Below are 20,083 nucleotides of genomic sequence, written 5' to 3' on the forward strand. Positions count from 1 at the left end.
CTCACAACTGTGGATATTGTTGATCATGAGCCCTATAGGGAACTACTCCTGGGTTGCAGCAGTCACAGAATGCCACATTAGGCATTCCACAGGCACTAGCTTCCCAGCATGCTTCTGTTCATCCCAGTTGCCATAGATGGCCATCAGGCATTTGGAATGACATCAGGAGACACTCTGAGCAGGTTCTGCCCTTAAAGAATTTAAACTGGCAGGGGGCTGAAGATAGAAGCGTCTTCCTGGCTGACAGCAGCATTCCAAAGGTCAGCCAGGGAGAAGAGGGGTGAGGCTTCGGGTTTCCTGTGTCTCTTCAACAACAAAATAAAAAAAAAACTCAATTGAAAAGAAGCTCCCCTAGAAAATGACAATGAGAACAGGGAATATCCTACGGGGTGTGTGTGTGTGTGTGTGTGTGTGTGTGTGTGTGTGTGTGTGTGTGTGTGAAAAGGACAATTCAATCACTTCAAAAAAAAAAAAAACCTTGACACTTTCTTATATCCCTAATTCTTCCTATTGTGGTAATTCCAATGGATGATACTGATAGCTTGTGGGTTAAGAAATTAGAAACCCAAAGTTCATTAGCAGGAGAGTAATTCCTATTTGGTCATATGGACTGTTCTGAAACTAGTCAATTTGATTTTATATTCTCCATGAAAGATTGTGAACTTTCAGAATGTCTTTGCCCAGCAATGTATGTATCTATATGTATATACACATGTGGTGTATATAAACATATTTATGTAAATACACACACACACATATATATATAAATACACAATTAGCACAATCAACATTGAATGGTTGTAGAAGTGAAGAAAACAATTCCTCTATTCCACCTTCACTTCCACATACACAAAATTATAAAGTTAAAAATAATTCATAATTTTAGAAAACAGTAAAGTTACTTGTGAAAAATGCTAACTATATACCCTTTCTCTATTCCATCACGAACATAGGTGAATGAAAAGCATTTCATATTCATTAGGACTTAGAGTCTTCCTTTCCTCACACACTGTGGCTTGATTTACTATAAAGTTCAACTAATCAAAAAATATAGACTTGAAAATATTCATAAAACAAAAAAATAATGCTGTGGTTAGAAATTATGAAATTTTTGCCTAAACATTAGAGGAGTTCAAACACAAAGGATAAAGATAATTAGGCTAGATAATCAGATTTCATGAACAAATCTAGGAACAGGACAAAAAATCCCATTCATGGATATATACTAGTAAAAAGAATTCAAACACTAAGCATTAGCAAAGCAAGGGAATATAATGCTTGGTTTTAAATCAATTGATCAACAAGCACTTATTAAGTACCTACTATAAGCCAAGAATTATGCTATATTCTAGAGTTACAAGTACAAAACAATAAAAAGAACCTCTACTGTGGGAATTGACATTTTACTTAGTATGATATGTTCATGTCCACATGTCTGTAGAACACCTTCACAAGTAGTTTGGGGACAGGGTTCTAGCATTTGGGGATATCAGGAAAGATTTAACATAGAAGATGGTGCTTAAACTTAAGCTCATCTTGAAGGATTATCTGAGGTGTAGGTTTGAAGAGGGATTGATGTGAGGCATGGAAAGTACCAGTACAAAGGCAGGAAACTGGAAAGAGAAGTTGGCTTGATTGGACTGAAAGATCAAAGGAAAAGGAAATGATTTTGAGAGAGAGAGAGAGAGAGAGAGAGAGAGAGAGATTGTAAATGGTAAAGTTTGGTTTGGGAGTATATGCACATATATAAATGTGAGGTATTGCTATACTGAAAATTTAGGATATTTTCTAGATATTAATTTACATATATTTAAACTGAAATGATTTTACAGCATGTATACTACTGCAATTTTCTTTCCAAATCTCATTCTAATAAAGATGAAATACAAATCATCCAAGTAATGCATGATATATCTGATATATATATACATGAATAGTATATATTTCCTTAAGAAATTTATGTTAAAACCTTTTTTTCCAACAGTTAGTTGAATGTTCTAGCCTTATTTTAAAAAGAAAGACTCATTTAAGAATTGCCTGACTACTCTAAAACAATAATACTAATGACATATGTTGGTAATTCTTTTTAGGAAAGTTATCATAAAAAGTTGTTTTGTGGCCAAACATAATTTGCTAATTTGATTGGATGACCTCATAACTTACTCTTTTCTTGATTCCATTTGATTGAATCTAATTCTAGTACCACTCTAAACTACATAATTTAATTGTTTAAGCTTGAAGGAAAAAAAAATGTACTCCCATTCTGAGAATATAAATCATGACAAATTTCTGTAAATTGAATATATCTAACCCAAATATAAACTACTGAGACTTGTGGTTTAGAGTGGAAATGTTAGGAAGCTCTAAAATAAAGTTTTGGAATTATAAATCGCAAGGCATTTTACTCCTCTTCTGTTGCCTCCAGAGGACAGTTTAAAAAGTACATATATAGTGTATCCAAAAATATTTTAATGTGTTTTTTTTAATCACTCCATTGATGAATTCAGTTTTAACACAGTCAGAAAACTTTATAAAGCATTTTGAGTGCAAAGTGGGCTTTTTAACCTGTGAAGAGGTTTTGGGGGGAACTTGTTATGATTCTCAGGGCAGACCAAACAATCAGCTTCTCTTGCTCTCAAAAGCAAGACTAATTTTTTTTTTTGTTTTTCGGAAGATATTTGTGCAATAACCATGATTTCAGGCTAGTCTCACATGTTAGAGGAAAGGGGGCAGGAGGGGGGGCAGAGAGGAGGAAAGACAGATTACTCTTTCTAGCCCACCAATAGTAGCTTTTTAACTCTCTTGTTCTGAGAAAGTCTTAATGGTGCAATTACTAGCAACTGCTTCTTCTTCCTTCCTTTCTTCCTTTTTTTCCTTCTTCTTCTTCTTCTCCTCCTCCTCTCTCCTCCTTCCTCTCTTCCTCCTCCTCCTCCTTCTCTCCTCCTCCTCTTCCTCCTCCTCCTCCTTCTCTCCTCCTCCTCTTCCTCCTCCTCCTCCTTCTCTCCTCCTTCTTCTCTTCCTCCTCTTCCTCCTTCCCATTTTGGTACTACTGCCGCCGCTGTCACTGCGACCCCTAAGCTGTTTGTTATTAGTCGCCGGGCGACCTGAAACGGTGAATCCATACTCTGAGAAGAAAGCAAAGTCAAGGTCTCAGGGTCCCCCCTCAGTCCATCTCCCTCTCCACTTCTTCCAGACACGTACTCCAGAGACGTGCGTGGGAGAGGGGTCCGGGGATGGGAAACATGGCGGGGGTGGGAGCAGGGAGGGGACTGGCCTCTGTCCTCGCAGCCCCCACACTCCTAAGTCCTGCAGCCCCGAGATGACATCCGATAGGCAAGGTTGCAGACCAGCCCGCCTACAGCTGGCAGAGGGAGCGTCAGCGGCGGAGCCGGGCTGCTTTCTTGCAGTGTGGTCCTGGGTCGCCTATGTTGCTCCCTCCGCTCTCTTCCCCTGCCTGCTGTGTGAAAGAGCGCGCAAGGAAGCGAGGTCTCTGGAGAAGTTATTCTGATTCGGAAGCACTCAAGCTAGACCTGCAATTCCGCAGCTTTTCTCCCGCCACCTTCCAACACCCCCCCCCCATACCCACCTAGGGTCTGTCACTCCCTGTATCCCCATTTGCCCAGAGGACTGGTTCCTGAAACTTGCAACGCGGCATCTCGCCTTTGCCCGGACACACACACACACACACACACACACACACACACACACACACACACACACAAACACACATACAAACGAGTCAGTCACCCTTCCCCTTTTCAGAAACGACCCTAATTAGACCCCCTTCATTCCTACCCTCTCGACTGGCAAGGCAGTGCTCCCAGCATACCCAGACTCTAAGCCCTCCTTAACACCGGGGTCCCACGTGGCACTCACCCCCCACCAGTGTCTGCCTCATAACTTTAAAAGTAAGGCGGCAGTGCGACCGCTCATCAGAACCTTCACCCTTAGCCCCGGCGGCATCAAAGAATTGGGGCCGGGAGGGGGGCTGGGGGAGTGAAGGCGGGCAGAGGGAGGAGTATGCTGGTGGTGGGAGTTAAGGAGGGGAGCGGGGAGGGAGAAAAATTGGTTGTCTCACAGTCTGAGCGCTTCTACTGAACACAGAGTCAGCACGGGTGAAGTGGTCACACAAATGACTGTGGTGGGACTGGAGCTGCCTGCAATCAATAAGTCAGTGGAAAAGACCGCTGCAACCAGAAGCGGCCCTTGTAGCTAACTCTTAAAGAGGAGCAAACGTCAGAACCGAGTCTGTGATCCAGCCCTTCCACACGGGGCCCAAGTTCCTAATTCTCTCTGACCCTTTCCTTTATTAACTCCCAAAACGGAGAGGATGTTTAATAAGTTAAGAAAGACATTTATTCCCTGCACAGGGGGGGAACTTGATACAACTTGTATGGGGGAAGACGATATCTGACAGAACTCTCTAGGGGAAGTGTGAAAATTCATTCCTGGAATTGGGTGTCTGTGACATCTCAAGAGATGAGATAAAATCGTTTTCTTGTGAACAATTAAAAATCTTCTAAGGAAATAAAGTTAATGAATACCTTCGCTGATTTTGCTCAGCCTTCTCTTCCATCTTAAATTACCTCAGTGAATGCTTTATTCTTCTGCCATTGGTAGAAGGTAAACTACTAGAGGGCAAGAACTCTATCTCCAATGCCTTTTATAAATAATTTAAGTGCTCACTAAATAAAAGTCTGTTGAAGGCAATTGTTACTGGATCAAATTTCTTTTAATTCACCAATATGTGTGTATATACACACATACATATAGATAGATAGATAGATACACACACATATATACATATATATCTGTATATATATATATGTATGTATATATATATATATATATATATATATATATATATATATACACACACACATCCAATAAGCATAAAAGCAAATTATTGCTCAGGTCACATCAGGGCATGATGTTATTGGATTCAGAAGAAATGCCATATTGCTAAAGACATTTTAAAATGACAATAACATTCGTTATTGATGTTGTTTCATAAAATCAACATTTCTCTGAGATGAATGGTTGCTTAACAATCATTCCCATTTTCCGCACTATAAAATTTCACCTCTAAATGGGAAAGTGTTCTCAAGCAGGTGAATTAATATAACACAGAATCCTGTTACAAAAGATCTCATGGCAAGACAAGTATACTTTAAATTAGTATTGCTTTTACTATGAATTCCTGTTGCCCATACTTCCTCCTTAAAAAGAATAGGTCAAATTAATTAATCTACTGTCACAGAAGAAAATAATGACTGACCCCTGGAAATTTAATTCTCTAAAATGCTTTAAAATATGAATGAAATTTTAGCATGGAAAAGCATTCTTATTTGTAGAATGGAAAAGTTTATCTAGATGGAGCTATTGACTGACATAGAGCCCTGTCTGAAAATAATTCATTTTTGAAGCCAGGGAAGACTGATAGAAATAAAGTTACTTCTTCAAGAGCACAGAATCAGTATTTCTGGTTCCCATTTCTGTCTAGATGCATAAAACAATCCCTGTGAGTAATAGGTCATTGTGGAAATTAGAGGGTCTGAGAGTATGTTCTATCAAACCTATATCTATTCCAAGGTATTTAACAGATTATGAAACTATCTTCAGCGATTGCTAGTGCTTACAAATACTCCCTAACCTGATGTGATACATTTTGTTAGCTTTCAATAAACTCAACCTAATTTCTCTCCTTTAATTAATGTGGTCAATAACAACAGTAACAACAGCAAAAGCAAAGGTAAACAAGTGTACTTTAAAAATATGCCAAAATGATATTCTTAAAGATGAAATGTAATTATACCTTGCAGACTTTTACTTGATACAGATTTTTACATCATAAATGTTTCTTTTGGAGCAAATTTACTGCTTGTCTGTTTTAGGAACTGACCAGTGCATCATAACATGCAAATGTTTGACAATATTTCTGCTCTGAAAATTGTGCTTAGGATATCTTTAATAAAAATTTTGCATTTTCCCCACAAATGTTGGCTAACTGAGATTAAAATACATAACAAATTCATACATATGTTTATGTATACATATATAATATGTATATCAGTTCAAATCAGTTAAAAATCAATTTATTCAACTAAACTTCCTCATTAATGAAGACCTGTATTTTAACAGACTATGTCTCATATATGCTCATTTTTCAGGTGCCTAAGAAGAGTTGAAAACTGTGAAGTAACTTCCATGTAAGAAATTAAGTAAAGAATTGAAGGCCGATGGTTTTGATAATAAAGAGGTAAATGTGGTGAGTATCTACTTCTTATTGTATTAACTATATAAAGTTATTTGTTCAAAGTTGAGCTAATAAACTATTGCATTATATTTTTACAGGTACAGCAGTGACAAAGGTTTTATATCATCATTACTTGCTCTACATTATACCATTTTCATAATGGCATGCCATTTTATTTAAAGTTCATGTGTCAGCTTTCAGTGCCTACCTTTGCTAGTATCTTTTACAATTAATTCATTTCACAAAAAGTTATAAGCATCTTCTCCCCTGCAAGAATCAAAGAGATTATAAAATATATTTAAATTAATGCTTTTGGAATCTATGTCTTGTTATTTTTAAACAATCTGAACTTTTCTGTTCAATTATAAAGTATATGTATTGAAAAAGTATTCTGACTGAAGAGCAAATACTGTACCGTTGAATAATCTTGAGGGGTAGATTAATCTATAGCCTTTCTTCATCTCAGGGTGGGTTGCTGTGGCAACCACCCCAGCTCACTTTAAAATAATTTTTTAAAGCTCACTTCAAGAGCTACACCCAGCGTGGGCCAGGCTTAAAAGCAGACAGGCAGTGCACTGCTGTTTTAATATAGAGAGGTAGGAGGAGGAGAGGGAAGGGTGGAGTAAGATAGGCCAGACCTCTAACCAGAAAATGAAAATTAACCCACCATAGTGTGAAAATCTAGGCAATCATTTCCTCAGCACTTCGGTGGCTCTTCTACTGATAACTGGAGGTGGGGTGGGGTCAGAGGGAAGGTATAGGCAAGAGGCTGAATCCATGTGAACTGGAAAGAATCATGAAGAAAACTAAGCTCATGAATCAAGGAATAGTGGTTGACCTCACATAAAATCAGATTTCCATGGAAAACCATACCAATGATGGACTTGAAGCAACTTTTTTGTGTAAATATATTGTATTTAATTGGAGAGACACTAAGATCATTTGGGTTAAAAGAAATGTCAGAACTTTCAGTTTTCATAAAATTATAAAACTGAAATACAGATAATACAATTTTTACATATTATGAAATGAAGGCCCAATTAAGATTGAGGCAGTTAGCCACATAACTGAGATTAGAACTTGTTATCATCGAGCTCTTTGTCCAATATTCATGCCCCAACTCTAAGTGTTACAATGAGTAGTGTTAATATTTAGTAGATGCATTAAAATGGGCTATTTGTTTTGACCATTATAAATGATAGTACTGATTACTAGAGTCAAATCAACTATGTGGTGATCCATATATATTGACTCATTGGCAATAAAATGAATGGACAGGGTTTCTGTGTTCTGTAAATTTCTGTTGAGGAATAGACCTACAACAAATGTAGAGATAAAGATGGTTTACGTTAAAATTTATATATATATATATATATATATATATATATATATATATATATATATATACATACATACATATGACACTTTCAAAAGAAACACATATTCAATTTTTGGTTGTATTTTTGAATACATTGTGTGTTATCCATAAATAATTTGAAATCTCAAATTACATACCTCATCACATACTTCTCTCACATCCCTCCCCATTTACTCTCATTAGACTCATCATACTCTATAGATAGATAGATAGATAGATAGATAGATAGATAAATAGATAGATAGATGATAGACAATAGATAATTTTAAAGTTAGCTGAATCCAACTATATTTAAGAAAGTAAACCTTTTGGGGAAAAATAATATAATCCAGGGGGCCAAATTCAAAGAGAAGGCAATCCCTAAAGGATCTATTGTCTTAGAAAACTACAAATTAACATTGTGGTTTATTGTATTGCTGTTTTTTGTTAAAATATTTCCTAACTATCTCATGTAGCTGCTACTAGTGAGTGTGACCTCTGATTTCATTCCAAAGTCAAATTTGAAACACTGAGAATTCATTATTAAATTTTTTAAATTATCTGCTGCTTTGGGTGAACTGCCCACCAGGACATCTTCATAATTGTGAATTGAATGCTAATTGTTAGATATGCATTAAAATATATATATTCAGAATAAGATTGTGCATTAAGAGAAAATCCAAAGTAATGTACTTTTATCCAATGATGTAATTCATTACCTGGTTGTTTGAAAGTTTGGTTTTCTTTAACACTGGCTACAACTATATTCTGCAGTAAGATCAAAAGACAGAACAGGAAAAAACCCTGCCCATTCATTTTATTGCCAATGAGTCAATATATATGGATCACCACATAGTTGATTTGACTCTAGTAATCAGTACTATCATTTATAATGGTCAAAACAAATAGCTCATTTTAATGCATCTACTAAATATTGACCAGGCCTTAATGCCTACATATTTTAAAACTCCTTTAAGTAACTCTCCTCAGTGAAAGCCTGCCTTGTCTTAATACTGCCCTAATTAATGAAGAAAAGGAAGGAAGGGAGGGAGGGAGGAAGGAAGGAAGGAAGGAAGGAAGGAAGGAAGGAAGGAAGGAAGGAAGGAAGGAAGGAAGGAAGGAAGGAAGGAAGAATTATAACTGTTAATCTGCAAAGGAAGAAAGGAAACACAACAAAATCAAATTACTGCATCAGTTTGTGTTGATTTCTTGTAATAAAAATAAGTAATCCATGGAAAGCCATACCAATGATGGACTTGAAGCAACTTTTTTTAGTGTAAATATATTGTATTTAATTGGAGAGCCACTGACTCTTTAAATCCAAATGTTCATTACATACTGAAATTACTGATATTGGGGGAGAGGGGTCTTTCTGTGTGTGTCATAATGACTTCAAATATAAGAAAGGTGGATGAAAGTACTATTAGTAAATTTCATGATTAATATTATTAGATAGATAATGATATTTGAAGGGAGGGATATATGTGTACCCATTGTGCACTGTTGCCCTAAACATTGTTCTTTTTTCCATGGTTTGACCTTTGTACTTTATAAGTTTTAAGCAAGCATTGGTCCTGGTATTGTAAATAATTTATATTTCTATTGGCACCGAATGTCCTTTCATTCTGATTTTAGTTAATAAATGAATGAACAAGTTTTATGCTTTTTACCCGATATATTGAAAACAGAGTATTTGAAATATTATTGATTTAAACGAATATATTACATCTTTTATAAATTACATCCTTTAAAATGGGAGGGGTGATGAAGAGAAATGCAGCTTAGTACGTCTTAAACTTTGTTTCTGCCCTTATTTCTAAGTCCAGTCGAACAGAAACAGTCCTGGAAAAAAAAACGTAGCCATCAGCGATTGGATAGGGGAAGCTTTATGATATGGGGAAGTTGTTTTAGTTTACAGGCTTGGAAAATGACCAAAAAAGAGAAAGACTAATAAAGGTGTGAGAAAGTAAGAAAAAGATCTGATGTTGCTTTAAAAAAAACACTGAGGAAACTGCTGGGTGTTTTGATTGTTTTCCCCGATTGATTAGAAAGTTTATGCCCCCAAGTTGATTCGGTGCTTAGAGGTTTAGGTTATCGTAATTATTCTTATTTTGCACATCATTTGCACCCTGTGACACATTTCAGCACCCCTTTTAAATCATCCACTCCTTCGAATGCTGGAAATCCTCAAGCCTCGGTGAAGAGCTGCTTGCTGGAATCCAGTTCTCCAGGGATGCTGCTGAACCGTTGCTTTTAAACGATAAAGTATTACAGTACAGTACAGTACAGTATAGGGAGACTCATGGATTGTAGAGGAAATGAAGTGGTTAAGCGTCACAATCATGAACAAGACACTTGAGTAACTATTTGCATTCCGATAATGTCGGTCACTGACAATGATTATGACTTTCGGGGGACTTTAGCGGTCGTTTCCCCTCGTTTTCCTGGCGTGCGTGAATACTGGAACTCCAATTCTTTATCCTCGAGTTTCTGCTGTGATCTGGGCGTCCTCCTGCTACTGTACTTTAGAAGAAATATGGAGTTGCTCGCCGTGTTGTCTTAATTTCGCGTAAAAAAGAATTGTCATTAGGTTTGCGTATGGCATGTGCCATCACCCCACCGTAAAACTAAAATTAGCAAAATGTCAGGAATGGAAAGATTGATTCACCAAGATGCAATTATCATTTAAAAGTGCTTGATTGAGGTGCTGATGTTCAGTGATTTATTCTGCATACCATATACATAATTAAAGTAGTGTAGTGGAGTAATTTATCAATCTAAGTTGAGACTGGATGGGGCTGAGGAAGGAGCTGGTGTATGTTTGTTTTATTAAAATGTTTCGGGATCTAGTCCCGCCCCCTTTTGCAAGAGTGAAACTGATTATTTCTCTAGCTCTGGAGGAGTGGAAAGAGACAGTGAGTGCTTCGTTTGGGATTGTGGGAAAAGGGAGAGAGAAGGGCAGAGAGGAGAGAGAGGAGGAGGAGGAGGAGGAGGAGGGGAGGAGGAGGAGGAGAGGAAAAGAGGGAGAGAGAGAGAGAATCAGACGAGTGCAGTTTTGAATCTCAGCCTTGCTTGTGCTTTTTCCCTGTCTTTCTCTCCCTCCCTCCATCTCTCTCTCTCTCTCTCTCTCTCTCTCTCTCTCTCTCTCTCTCTCTCTCTCTCTCTCTTTCTTTTTTACGCGATGTTTCAAAGGTTGTGAGTTGCTCTCCTATTCTCATTCGTCTTCTCTCACTTCCTTCCTGAACGCTGTTTTCTGGACGAGTCCGGTTACTTTTAATCTGGCCAGCGGCAGAGAGCTACTTTCTCCTCCTCCACGCTGCACACACACACACACACACACACACACACACACACACACACAAAACACGCGCGCGCGCGGACGCGCGCGTGCCCGTGCGCGTGCCCACCCAGACACAGACACACAGGCACAGACACACACACACACACACACACACACACACACACACACACACACACACACTTCTCTCTCTCTCTCTCTCTCTCTCTCTCTCTCTCTCTCTCTCCCTCCCTCCCTCTCCCTCCCTCCCTCCTTCCTTCAGTCACTCATAGACACTCGAACACACGCACACGCACACGCATACACCCAGACATCTTCTGGCTGCTATTGGATTGACTTTGAAGGTTGTGTGTGGTTCGCCGAGGCTGCACGTTGAATCAGGTGGAGAAAAATTTCTAAAGGCTGGACGAAGCAAAAGAGCATTATTTTTACTATTTTTTTCTTCAAGAAAGGGACATATTCCAAGGAGTAGTCTGATCGTGTCTTCCTTCATGTAAGTACCCTCTTGACATTTCTAGAGGAAATCTAAGTAGCTTGGTTATTGTCTCTGAGCTCCGCATCAGTGTATCCGATTGTAACATCTCAGTATCCAATTGCATTTCTTGAAGGCAGAAGTTGGGGTAGGTGATGCACTTTTCTTTTTCAATTCCACGATTTTCCTGTCATTTGCTAAAAGTAACTTTTCAGATAGTCTGACTAGAACTGGTTATATCGCCGGTTATTCAAATCACTACTTTTCCCTTTTCTCACCAGTGTGTTTAAAGTTTCATGAAGTTAGTTCTCATCATTAGCATGGTTGAAATGGAGTTGGAGAAGCTTACTGGATTTTAATAAATGAGAAAAGGATTTGTGACCTTGTGGTTCGTGTTTCCAGTTTTATCCCATACTTCAGTGAAGAAAGATGCTACCATTCTTACAGCTAAACATTTTAACGGTAGATGCATGCTGACATTCTCTTTAATTCTTAAGATTACTCTGAGAAAAAGCAAGCCTGTCTGTTAGAGCACATACCCTTGTGCATCTCATTTACTCACTGAAGTGTTAGATTGAGAGCAGGTTTCTTAATTGACAGTGAGATAAGAAGTCATTCACTGTTAGCTGCAGTCTGCATGTCTAGAACCCAAGTTCCAGTTATGATACTAGCATATGCATTGTGGTTTGTCAAGTCAAATGTATAGCTACATAGAATGGTGAAATCACTCCATTTATGCTTTGCACTTTTGATGAAAGTTACTCAAAGTTGCCTTTGAAATAGGATCAGATGTAGAAATTGACATATTATTTACCCTTTAGGGGGAGGGAATAGAGCAAGAATTTAAATTTTGCCCAATAACAAGATTTTCTGCCATTGAAAAGGTGGTAGCTGATACAGTGCTAAGTGAAACTTTATATCTGAATCATTTCTGACACCTCCAGAGCCAGTAATTAGTTTCCTTTTATCCTCATCCTTTTGGGACAATATTATCAAATGCATGCCTTTTGTACAAAATACCTTTATATGTAAACGCCTGCAGTATAATTAAAGAGAATCAGGCTTTCTGCCAGTACTTTACTGGTCTTCAGTGGAGGATTGCTTTGACACAATGTGCATTTTACTATCATGAATTTGATACTAATTCCAAAAGTTACAGTTTTAAAAAAAATGAATAGTGATGGTTTTTTTTAAGGTGTGAAAAAGGAAACTCCAACAGTTCTATTATACACTAGTCAAAAAAAGTGACCAGTCTTCTTTTCAGTGGCACCTTGCATGGAATTGTGGTTACAGAGTAAAGATGTTTATGTGGAGAAGAATAACTCTAATCCCTAGAGACTTGGCAAGATGTGGAAATATGACCACCTGTGAACCCATTTTAACCTCTGTATTGCATCCTAATTTTAATTTTAAATGCACAAATTACAACTATGAAAGTATAGCATTTAATTTAATTTATTTTTTAAAATAATGATATTCTTGGTTATTCTTTGAAGAGGCTAAGTTCAGAGTATCAAGTCATAAAGTGTCTTTTTTTGTCATTTTTTTTCATTTAGACCTGTAATAAGAATATTATATTATCGTCCTTCTGTAACAACACATTTAGATAATTACACATGAAATTCTTTATTAAGTATAAAAGAAAATTCCAAAACACTTTAGTTTGGAAATTTGGCAGTTAATATGTGATGTTTCTGAATAATATACTCTCCCAAAAATAAAAGAAATTAAATGTCCTTTCCACTAAACAGAAAGCATGGAGCTCTTAGGGATTAAATATTAACTATTATAAATTCAGTTTCTAATATTGTTTCCGGGAAGAAGTTTTAAACAAAAATGTTGCTTAAAGTGTGATGAAAAAATTAGTTATGTATATGTATTGTTTTTCCAAATTTTAATATATCGACTTGTGTTTATTATTTAAGTTAGTATGGCATTGCTATAGCTTTTGAAAACTACATAAATATGTAATTTATGTGAATTAGGAAAAAATTGAAGACTTAACAGTTTGTTTCAAGTTTAAATATCAAATTTTTGCCTTATGAAGAAGAATCAGCTTTTCCATGACATTTGTAATCTATTCATCATTAAAAGGTATCAAATAAAAAAATAACTTTTGTTTTGGAAAAGATAGGTAGCAAATTTAGATTACTAGAAATAAGCAAGAACTAAAAATTATTTTATCAGCACCCCTTTTTTCTTTGTAATAGGTCTGTTTCCCAGATGTTATGATATTTAAATATTTTCTAAAAGTCATTCTAATATTGAAAAATCAGTCCACCATACCTACTATCAAAGAAGCCCAAACTCTAGCATTGAATCCCCGGGGTTGGAGGGGGAGGGGGTAAGTCACCTATTTTACTGTCTTCAGCTTGTGTATTTTTTCCTTTGGCCTTCATTAAGTTATCAACTTACATAATGCCATAACCATGCCTTTCCAGAAATGAATTTACCTTATTTCTATATGTCTTAAAAGAAAAAAAAAACCCTGAGATTTCAAGGTTCTACAATTTTGTTAATTCAGATAAACTTAAAATGTATTTCAAAGAACTTTTTGTATATTTTATTATATTCTGTTTTAAAATTTTACAAATTGAATCTATCAGATTTCACTGTGTGATGAAATGAGGAAGCATCTCTCTATAGTAATATTTAGTCTGTACCACAACATAAATATGCGTATTTAAACTGAGGATTCTAAGTGCATAATTCACAGGAACTTGAGTCTAGTACATAATATAAAGGTCACAGTAACAGATTTTTTAAAGGGATAAGAATTGAAGTTTTGCACTTTGTTTCAATGACACCTGTAATATAAGTGAAAAATAAAAAAAATAAAGGAATTTATTTGTAATAAAAATGCAACAATTGCTTAGATTCGCAGTAAAGATTTCAACTAATCTTTTGAGAACTAATGGTTAATATGAACATGTGAACAGGTGATTAAAATCTCCTATCTTCAATACTGTACTTTAATCTTACAGTCTCACTGACTGTAGTACAGTCAGTAAAGCTTGATTGTTCACTGAGATCTGTCATCTTTAGAGAATCAGATCAGCTTAAAGAGGCGATTTATAAAATGCGAATGACAAGTAAGTCTTATGTACCTTACAAAAGAAGGATTAGTCAGTTCATGTGTTATTTTGATAGATCATAGATTACAGCTGATTGCTGCAAAATGGCTTGGCACATTTCAATTTCAATTGATTATTAGACAAGGACACCTTTTGCTTCATCATTTTTAAGAACAATACAAATAATGGAAAATTCAGTCTTCAAATAATTACCTTTCATTAGTAAAATAATAAAAAATTCCTTTTTTACATATGACATTGTCTACTACTACTTCACAATAGCACTAAAGTTACTTGTTGTTCTGTGATACCTTATAAGGTCTTAATAGATTAGACAATTTCAAAAGTGCTATAGACAGCCCTGCATCTATGCTTCAGTAGAAACATGAAACGTGTAACACATCTAATTGAAGAGAAAATCTATATAGTGAATATCCGCTATGTTTTCTTGTTACCAAACATTATTCACAGGCAAAAATATAAAAAATTATTGAGTTGAATAAATGTCCAGACATCATAAGTGTACCTTGATAGTTACTTGGCAAATTCATATACTTTTGACAAGTGTTACAGGATAATCACACTTTACTATAGAACATAAAGTTCTGACAGTTGTTTAGGGAATAAAATTATGGTTTATATAATAACATTTTGAAATGCCCAACTTCTTAGACACCCAGTTCTATGATAATTTCTTACTTCTTCTAAAATTGAACTCCTTTTTTACCCAACTGATGCCTCCTAGTGTTTCACACAATAAAACACTAATGAGTCACCCATAAATGTAAACATTGCATTTTCATTGCCTACATCTTGTATGATACATAAAATTAATATTTATGTGTTTAATTTTGTGTGCATTGTTATAATCAGATAGGAAATTTCAGTGAATGAAGTGTTTCATCTTTGTGAATATTGTGCACAGGTTTTCTTTGACCATAACCATATCCTACTGAGTTTTAGTAAGTTTATTACTTTCATGTTCCAATTTACATTTTAGCTTTAGATTTTTTTCTCTTTTATTTCAAGTGAAAAACATGGATGTCAAAGCTCTACTTCCATTTTGTAGGCCTGGAAATTAAAAAAAGCAGAGTTCAAAAATTTTTTCAAAAATATCCCATAGATAAATTTCAAAGCGATGGTATGTAATGACAAAAAAAAAACCATATAAGTTTAAAAACTAAATATGATGAGATAACAGTCTAGTTTGTTTTTCACTTTAAGTTATCAGGTTCTTATCTATATTGGAATATAGAGCATGCAAAGACAGAATAATGATAAAATTCACAAGATTTCCACAATTTCATACTATCTCTCAATATTAGTCAAGGGTAGAAAAGTTGTGAAAATGTATTATTTTGTTAGGGAAAGAAGCTATTTGTTTTACATTTATTTTAATTAATAGATTACATTTTTTATTTCCTTAGCAAGTTACTATAATGAATTGTAATCTATTGTACCCCAGTTTTTCCTGAGTATTTTCAGGCTTAATGCTGAGGAATTATAATTGAAAATAACATTGAATTCTTAGTTCTTTCTGAATAGTATGCCAGTTAAATAAAAAATAATGCCTTGGGGGGGCAAAAATTTTCATATCTTAAGGATTATTACATTTTCATGGGTGTTCTAGTTCTGATAAATACCCTATGGTATTTTTATAATACTGGAACATGTATATAAGTAAGTATTCATTCTGGTAAGGTTTCTGGGAGTCTTAATGAAGACTATGTGTATGTGTATATATATATATATATATATATATATATATATATATATATATATATATATATAATTTTAGCCACGTGTAGCTCATGTTTGCCTGCATTAAAGTGAATATCTTTCTTATGCAGACTGTCATTTAAGGCACTCTAAATTGGTCAATACAGTACTTTTAAAACTCTGTGCATGTTGGATACATTTCAAAGAATGTAAGGGGGTGGGTTCCTTTCGTCCAAGGAAGCAAACATGTAGAAAGGGGTGGGCCTTTCCCACAAGAGCCACATTTCTTTCCTTGGAGATATAAAGCAATTTTTTTTTTTAGTATTTACATGAAAAGCACAAGCCAAGAGGAAGAAAATGTTGTAGAGAAATTTAAAGTAATCTGTAACTAGAGAAAAAATACAAAGGAAACTGAAAGCTGAATTTTTAAAGAAAAAAATTTAAAAAAACCTTACCTATGAAAATTCCACTGTTTTGTTATCATTTAGGATATATATATATATATATATGTATGTATGTATGAAAGACTAATGTGTGTGTCATAATCACTTTGCTATTCCTCTACACATAACAGTAAGACAATTCACTACCCCCATTTTACAGATAATAAAACCAAGGCATATTGAAAGAAAGGAAATCTAGGAGAGCCACTTCCTCACTCCCTTTTGTTTATACTAATAAATAATGTTACCATTTTAATATCCTTTATTTTTACTCTATATTGGACACAGAATTCAGTTCTGCTTGCTGAATGAATGAATGGATGGATGGATGGATGGATGGATGGATGGATGGATGGATGAATGAATGAAATTATAGTGAAAAGCAGAATGATTGTGATCTAGTATATCTCTGTAAGCTCTCATTTCATTATAAATATACCTGTAGTATTTCCTCAAAATTTATATTAAGCATTGAATTTATGGAATTTATGGAATAATTTTCTGTAATTAGACACATAATTTATTGTGACAGATCTTGGTATTTATCACTAATATATCTCTAATATTAAGTGTATCGGCCTTCTACTGTAAGCGGTTTCTGTATTTACTTTGAAGTAAAACCAACCAAGTAACATTCAAATACACCCTCCCCCCCCAAAAAAAAATGTCTAGGGGCATCATAAAGGAATTTGATAATATTGAAAGCAAAAATATAAATTACACCTTTTACAGGCAGATGTCTGTAGAAATCGTTACTTTGAATAATGTAGAAAGGCAAACATTATAGAGGCTTTATTAATTCTTAATTATCATAAAATTGGAATGAAAAAATCTGTTTTTTGTCAAATGGTACTGCGTATCTTTCAAAAATGATTTAAATGAAATAACAAACTTATTTTTATAGACATGAGAAACAAATCTTTGGAGTGATCCCTGGTGAGATCCCGCTTTGCCCAAACAGTATCCTGAATGTGTTCTATTTATCCTCTGCTCTCTTGTCCTTCTATATAAAATGCAGATGAAGAGTTCATGTAAATTATGTTCAGAGATTATGATCCTCTGGGATATTGGCTTTAAAAGTAGGTAGGTGTTGTCCAATGACAGTAAATTAAATCAATATTGAAGTGAAGAAAGAGTAAAACTATCTTTTAACAATATTTGTCAGAATTAATGTTAAAGAATAAATCTTTCCAATAAAATAGAAGAGAAGCAATTTAATCTAAAACTAAGCGCGTTCTCTCTCTCTCTCTCTCTCTCTCTCTCTCTCTCTCTCTGTTTAATTGTGTGTATATGTATGTATGTATATATTGTTACATATTTTATATTAGAAAACAGTCATAAATAAACAGAAGTAAACAGCAGAATATTCACTGAAAGCAGAATAAAAAATAAATTTTGTTCATTTCTTTAATAGTAAATCTTTGTATGAGGTCTAAACCCCATACCTTATGTGGGGGCTGCAATTATTGCTTAAAATAGAATTTAGTAATTGATATTTTACATTAATTTTAAAGATAGTGATTAGCAGAAATATTCACTGGAAAATTTTATTTTTTTTAGAAATTGTGGTCAGACAAGGAATTATTTATATGACTGACTAATTGCAGTCAAATATCTATTTAATGATGATACAGATACAGTTTGAGAATGTAATGGTTCTATATTTTAAAACTTTTTTTGCTACTTTCATTAAAACTGTACAGAACTTATATGTCTTAGCAGATGTTTTAAGTTATATCCTTCATGTAGGTGAGTCTGTAAATGGACCATTTAACTTAAGTGGCTTTGTGGGAAGGTAGATTTTGGTGTATTTTTAAATATATATATGTATAACTGCAGTTACTTTAGTTTAGTTTCAGCTCTTTCATTTCAAAAACAGTAATTATACCCAGTACAAAGAAAGAAAAATAAACTCATTCAATTCTTTGTAACATTCAGGGCTTTTGAGGTAGAGTTCTGGATGTATTTTTCTTTCTGTATAAGAAGGGTAGGCATTGGCAGTATGGCTACAAAGGGGAAACTTCCTGGCTACAGACCAGATAAAGTGCATGGTGCCACATCATAAAATTCCCTTCTTATGTCTCAAAGTTATTTCATTCCTAAGCAATCCCTTTTTTTATTCTCTGTTAAGTAGAGAGCTGATCCTTTATCTTATGACACTTCCTACAAATACAGTTCATTAGTTTGGATAAAGAAAATCATGTTAGTTATTTGCTTTGTAAATGATCCCCAAGAGTTAAAATTGCAGTCTCTTAGATCTTTAGGTCACTAACTGAGAAAGGAACTCGGGGAAATCCCTCTTCATTCCTATATAACAGTGCAACTAACACATTAGTTCTTGGATCTACATCTCCCCCTCCCCCATTGACCATTCTCTAAGACCTTATCTTCTTCCTCTCTTTTTTGTCCTGTTCTTCCCCCCACATCTATCGTCCTCTGTCCTCTGCATTTTCTTCCTACTAGAGTAAATCACTTTGTAATGAAAATAAATGTTAAAGTATTGTATTTAAATTTAAGTAATAACCAAAAAAAGTTCTATCACAGCACATCTCACTTTGCAATACTTTGAGGTACAAAGCATTGAAACACTCTTTTTCATCACTATTATTAGAAAATGCATGGGACAAACAGGTGTAAATGTGAACTTTCGGTTTCAGGTTTTACTTGTGTTCAAATTGCAGTGCAAGTAATTCTGCATACTAAACATTCATTTCTGGAAATTACATAAAGGGTTTTTTTTTGGGGGGGGTTAATACATAATTCACACTTGGATTTGACATTAAAAATATTTACCACTGAAAATGAAAGTAAAATTCATTCAATCTTATACCCGCAGTTACATTTTAAAAAGAGTTGCCTAAGGGAAAAAATTATAGAAGATAATCATTCATGAAAAAACTCTATAAACTTTAAAATCAATATCTTAATCAGTGGTTGAATTTTTATAATATGTGAGGTGGGCATATTATTGTCAGCATAGCTTTCTAAAATATTCCTTTTTTGCAAATTCATTACATGAGAGCATTTGATTAAAACATAATAAACCTCTTTTATAAATTTATATTCAAATTAAATATTCAGATGCAAGTAGTTTAGTTGGCAGATCCAAAAATGGAATTTTAAAGTATCTATATAAAACTGACCAGACTAGATCAGTTATTAAACATAAGCATGCTAAAATTATCAGACTAGACCAGCTATTAAATATAAGTATATTACAATTATCAGAAAACATCATATACTCTGTCCAGATATTATACTTTAATTCTCATTTACTTATAGTAGGTACTTAATAAATGTGTGTTGACTGACTAGAATTTAATAAAGAAGATAATTATCACTAGTTTAACTGTCTTATATTTCAAACTTTCAAAGTAGGCACAGATACCTAGATACTAATTTTTCAAGTGTATTTAATACAACTCATACTTCAACTTATCAGGTTATCAATTCTTCTTTGATAG

General features: G+C 34.7%; 1 protein-coding gene across 9 annotated transcripts in view; it reads left to right on the forward strand.

Annotated features, from left to right (window-relative positions):
- Positions 1 to 20,083, forward strand: part of MEF2C (myocyte enhancer factor 2C) — a 211,989-nt gene that overhangs the window by 15,293 nt on the left and 176,613 nt on the right. For 3 of the 9 annotated variants that reach the window (XM_074207589.1, XM_074207599.1, XM_074207593.1), the window contains exon 1: positions 10,613 to 11,404. The gene's annotated coding sequence lies outside the window, so the exon portion shown is untranslated. Of the gene's footprint in view, positions 1 to 6,170; positions 6,269 to 10,484; positions 10,529 to 10,608; positions 11,405 to 20,083 lie in introns of those variants that run through there. The other 6 variants (XM_074207590.1, XM_074207592.1, XM_074207598.1 and 3 more) reach the window with 4 other exon arrangements.

This window comes from Macrotis lagotis, chromosome X (assembly GCF_037893015.1).
Source record: "Macrotis lagotis isolate mMagLag1 chromosome X, bilby.v1.9.chrom.fasta, whole genome shotgun sequence".
NCBI classification, from domain to species: Eukaryota; Metazoa; Chordata; class Mammalia; order Peramelemorphia; family Peramelidae; genus Macrotis; species Macrotis lagotis.